Raw genomic sequence first — 6,000 nt, 5'->3', positions numbered from 1 at the left:
ACTCTGCATCAGTGATCATTATCATTAAATAAAAAAGATGCACATCAAGGCAGAGCGCTCACTTAATCAGAAGTTTCTATCAACATCTCTCTCTTCTATGCTTTTCTCTGGCATTAATTGTGCATTAGCAAAAATCATTTACTTTTAACAGTCATAGTTATTTTTTCTTGCCCTCCAGCAAAAATGCCTTGAAAGCCTGCCTGGAGGGCATCTAAATTATGTATCTGAAAAACTCTTCTGGCAAGGCATTGCAGGACCCCTACTTTCTTAAAATTCATACGAGCACGTCTTCCTGTTTTGGGGAAGGCATCAATCAAAAGCAGCAATATATGCCATATCCCTACATTAATATTTGAACTAATAACTTTTAAAAAAGGAAAGAAACAAGATCCGACTTGTGGCATAATCAAATGCAAAATAAATGAAGAATACTGGGACAGCACTGAGACTTTATAGATGGCTGTGTTTTCCTTGCACATCATTAGCCTGGAGCCACACGAAAGAGGAAAACAGAGAAGTGGAGAGTTTATGCTCCCTGCTGGTGTTTAAGAAGCCGAGGTCCTGGAAGGACATCTGGGAATTGCGCTGAGATGGTGGTTTTTGTAATTTAAGAATAGACATTCATTAGCAGTAAATGCCATAAATCCCATGCTAAGTAAAAACCTTGTCCAAGAAAGCCTAAAACAATAAACTCTGTGCTCACTGTAGCCTGAGCTAGACGCTCCATAGCTTCCTGAGGAATGCTACAGATCCATTGGCTAATTCCTAGAGCCTCTCCTCTCTCTTCAGGAGGACTAAAACAGATACATTTGTGCTCCATGGAGGCCACTGGCTTCCCAACTTTTATTTCTGCTTCATAAGGCTCCCCCCGTACCTGTTTCTTTCATTCTCTACCAAAAAACCCCCCTCAACCTTCTTTGACCAGAGAAGCACAAAAACCACAGCAAAGAGCTGGCAGATTAATTTTATTGACATTTCCATTTTCACTGCAATGTGATACCCTCCATCACTTGGAAGAGATGACCCTCACTATTTGCAGACTGACAGGCCACTTCATTACAACCACCCTGCCCCAAGGCAAAGCGGCTCCCTTCCATCTGCCCAAACACTAGAGCATGACCCCTAAGTTGCTGTTCTCTTTTTCTTTGCCTTCTGTTAATGATCAAAAAAAAGAAAGAAAGAAAGAAAGAAAGAAAGAAAGAAAGAAAGAAAGAAAGAAAGAAAGAAAGGAAACGAAAGAAAGGGGGCAAAAGGATTCAAAGCAAGTAGGAATTAGTCGGAAGAACTAATCAAAGTACTAGAAACCAAAAGATATAATTCATAACTTTTGGGAACATTGGATAGAGAGAATCTCGTTGTTCAGTCTCTCCTCCCCAAACATCCATGCACACACATGCCCCTTGCTTGCACACACACATGCACACACACACACCCCACATACACACTTTCCCCTATGCCAAGGAACTGCTGCAAGGCAAATTCTCACAAACACTAATGGCTTCTGACTGCTCCTTGGCAACCCTAGCATTTTAACCTGGGTGGATGCGCTCTCCAAAATACAGACACTGGAGCTATCTCATCAGCTGTTCGTGTGACACAGATGGAGAGTGGCTATTAGGAGCCAGGCAATGGGCCTTGGGGATCTGAGGTGCTCTACTGTAGCCTGAGGCAATTTTGAAAAGCAGTACCCGGAGATGGAGAAAAAAAAAAACCATACTGAAAGTGCAAGTTTGAAGTCAGTCAGTCTGTCTGTCTATCTTATCATAGATAAAGATATCTTTGTCTATTTATGTAAAAATATATATGAGTATGTGAATATACCTTGCATATAATATAGGAATAGGATATCTTTTCATTTAATGTCTTCTAACTATAAAAACACAGTCTGTAAACAATGCCTGTGTGTATGTGTTTCTCTTTAAGCACACATGGTATCTATGTATATATTTGGGTAGAAATCATCAGAATATTCTTTAAAACTCATTTGGCTCTTAGAGATCGATTTCAAGGATCTTTACTTCAAAAGGCTAATGGCCTACTAGAAGGAACTTCACCTAAAGGCTGTGTTTGTCTTTTCCATTCATTCAATGGCCTTAAAAATGAGAGAATATTTCTAAAATGCCTTCTATCTTGCTTAAAGGCAAAATAGGGGCTACACCTTCAAACTGTTGTATTTCACTGTATTTAGATAAAGAAAGAATGTAGGTGGTTCCTTTGACAGTTACATCAAACTGGAGGGGGGAAAAGAGCTATTTCAATTAAGAAAACAGACCATGCCATCTACATAATATGATCAAGATTTTAGGTACATCATGTTGGAGCCCATGCCCTATACTGAATTTTAAGAAACAACAGACCCAGATAACTCTTTAAGACTATAATGCAGAACTGTTGCAGATCTGCAATAGTATGAGATTCTTCACTGGAAGTTCCTTATGGCAATGGAATCCAGACTTTCCCCCAACTCCCAATGAAATAATGGCTAGATTTTAAGAGAATCAGCTGTTAAAATTATTTGTCACTGATAGTGATTCTGCTTCCTGCCGAGTAAGAGGTGTTTTCCTCTCAAAGAAAAGATAGACATTAAACATTTCTCCCCTAAAGAACTATTTCAATTGAAATACAATTCTTACCCCAAAACAGAATAATCATGTGTCTGCCTGCATGATATCCAAGCATGTTCTGATAGACTCAACCATGGGAAAAAATCAACTATTTGCATGATCTTGGGAGTTGTGGAGAGGGGTATTTTGGGGCCTAAAGAGGTTAACAAGGAAGAGGAGAAAGGAACCAATACTACTAACCTGTCTCTTCCGCTAACTATACCTCCATCCTGGGGACCTTGGACACAAGGACTTGATGTACTCTACTGTCAGGAGCACAAGGATCAGGGGAACCTTCTGCCAGTATGTCTCCATTTTTATTTATATAAGTTAAGGTGAGTGGGCAGGCAAAAGGAGAGTGCTGGTGAAGGTTTGACCACTGGCTCTCTTGGGAAATGTACTCATGACACCTTTTTAAGTTGTTAAAAATTATTAACATTATTAACATTTTCCTCATTACTTCTTAATTTTAGACACTCGACAAATAATAAATCGAGCCCTGATTTGTAACATTCGTCAACTTTTGAGGTGTAAAGTTTCACATTGCAAATTTAATAATCAGCTCTGGTGAGCCCATTGGAATTTACCTTAGCACACCGCTGACTAGGTACACACATCCCAGAATACCTTATCTCTTTAAAGGTCTAGCCAGAGTTGGAGAAAGGAAAAGGCATATATGTTCCCTAAACAGTGTTTGAAAATTGCACCCATAGTTTATATGACTATCTACCCAAGGCTTTGAGCTTTAACTGTGACATGTGTTACTTAACTTATCACAAAATAAAGGCCTACATTCCATGAAGAGTGGAGTTTTCAGTGTGTCAGTGGAACCTGCCTTGAATATCAAAAGAACATAAAAAAATGTGAATGTATAAAAAAGTGTGCCATGTTGTATCCTAGGTGGCTGCCTAAATTGCACTATTGAGGAGCAGACCTATACAGTGGATAGATCTGGAGACAGGAAGAAATGGCCTCAAATCTCACCTCTGTGGTGTTACTAGCTATAGGACCTGGACCTGTTTCTTTATCTATAAAGCAGGGATAATGCTTGCAGTACTTAGCCTTACATGGTTGTTGCAAGATTCAAAATGAGCCAAATATATATAAATGTCTCAGTTAGACCATTTTTGCCCCTTTAATCCTAGCTTTGCCCTTTTAATACTAGCATTTTCTCAGGCAGTGAGTAATCTATGGGCCAGTTAGTATCGCCATTGCTCATGAGGAACTGAATTAAGATTCATTTGTAATTCCCTCCTGAAAATTTGCCCAAACACTCCACTATTTTGCTATTTAGATTTTCACTAAAGATACTTAAAAAACACTAAAGTTACTTACTAAAGGGATACATCATAGAATGGAAAACTACATTCAATATCTATGGACGGGTGACCTCTTAGTAGACTACTGCCTTGATCATCTGATTACACCTTCCTTTCAATGGAGCGACTTCTCATTCTACTTACTCTAAGTTTAGTTTAGTCAAGAAGTTTATCACTTGATCTGACAGCATAGAGTGGGCATGATGATATCCTAAGCATTCCAACAGGCAAAGATTCAGTTCAATGAATTTATTAAATGTCTGCAATAAGGCCAGTGTCAAACGATAAGCTCTTCACATTGCTCTCCAACTCAAATAATAGAATGTTAGATCTAGAAGGTATCCTGGAGACTGTAAATCCAATGCCTTTACATTTTCTAGATGTGGGAACTGAGAAAAAGAAAGTCTTAGCCTGGAGTGAAATAGGTAGAAGTTGCAGAGAGGTTTAAGGAAAAAGTTCCTAATGAATAGAGCTATCATAAAGTGAAGTTCCTGGAGAAGTAGTGAGTTCCCTCCTTAGAAGTCTTTGAGCAAATGCTAGATAACCACTAGTGTATGGGTACCAGTTGGACTGAGTGACCTCTGAAGTCCCTATATCATTCTTTGAAGTCCAGAGAGGGGAAGTGAATTGTACAACATCACACAACTAGTTGCCTTCCTTAATCTCCTGGTCGAGTATTTTTTATATTAGCATCAACTTATACCACTATTATCATCAACTTGCAGTTGTGCTACATGTCATTTTACAGTTTTAAAATCATTTCCATAGACATTATCTCATTTGATCTCAACTCTCAAGGGCTTGGCATAGAGCAGTTAACATATAGCAGTTGTTTGGGGGCAATCCCAGGGTTTTGGTTGGGTCTGCCTTATATATCTGGTCTGTCATGATCTTTTAACAAACTGAGTGAGTTTCTACCTGAAATTCTATTCCCTAAGACATTGGACTAGTTTTAAAAAGTACTAATTATGCAAAGAATGCTTAGGACCCAGGACAACCTGGACCCAGATTTATCATGTAGCCTATTCATCATATATAAATATAATGAATTAAGATGGCACATTCCCTTTCATGAAGTCAGTTCTTTTGTAATCATTATTTTCTGATGTGTATTATTTTGAGGGACACTGGAATAAGCTAACTCTTCTTCAGGGCAAAGAACAAATCTAAAACTATTCCCCCCCTTCGTGCTTTTCTACACTTTAGTCCAATTGGTCCTCTCATTGTTCCTAAATCTCATCCTGTCCCTTTACCTCTCATGCTCAATTACTTGCCATGTCCTTTTTTGCTTCAATATCCCTTGTTTTTTTATTCATTTATCAAACATTTATTTAACCTTTTCCAGGTACACATAGGAGGCATTTAGTAAATGCTTGTTTAACTTGGAAGGCAGTATGGAAGAGCAGAAATAAAACTTGACTCAAAGCTAAGGATACCTGGTTTCAAGTCCTGCCTCTAACGCCTACTGACTTTCTGACTGAGCAAATTATATATAATCTCCAGGCAACACAGTAAGATTTTAAATTACAGAAAATGTGTCTATGGGATTGGTAGAGGGTGTTTTCACATGTGGGAGTTCCCTAGATCAATGGAATCACACATCCCATCCCTTTCCCTATCATTGTTGAATTAACTTAGCCTTCTGAAATCTTCCTTTTTCTCTGAATTCCAGCTTACGTACCACCTCCTACATAAATCCAGCATTCTTCTCTAACTAATCCCTTTTAGAACATAAGCTCAACCTTCTTGAATCTCTCAACATTTTAGTTGGAAGTTTCTAATGAAGTTATAGTATACTAATGTTTATTATTCTTAATTTGTCTACATGTTTTACCTCCTCTGCCAAATTTTAAGCTTCTCAAAGGCAAGAACTATAACCTATTAATTTTCACATCTCCAACACCTACTTCCATTTTCTTGCGCAATAAGTATAATTGAATTGAATATACTTGCTTGTTTATACTCTCTAAATAATGAAATGTTTACATATAAATAGCTTTGTAGTAGGTTTTAAGATAGTGAATTTCAAGCCTTCATCTCCCTCACAATAATTTTTTTACCAGCTTATACCTAATTTT

General features: G+C 38.0%; 1 protein-coding gene across 1 annotated transcript in view; it reads right to left on the bottom strand.

The window, feature by feature from the left end:
* The window catches only part of LOC123234091 (homeobox protein Meis2-like), a gene marked incomplete at its 5' end in the record, with an annotated part of 217,243 nt that overhangs the window by 161,880 nt on the left and 49,363 nt on the right, over positions 1-6,000 (bottom strand). The window lies entirely within an intron of this gene.

This window comes from Gracilinanus agilis, chromosome 2 (genome assembly GCF_016433145.1).
Source record: "Gracilinanus agilis isolate LMUSP501 chromosome 2, AgileGrace, whole genome shotgun sequence".
Lineage (NCBI taxonomy): Eukaryota > Metazoa > Chordata > Mammalia > Didelphimorphia > Didelphidae > Gracilinanus > Gracilinanus agilis.
This window is presented reverse-complemented; position numbering and strand designations above follow the sequence as displayed.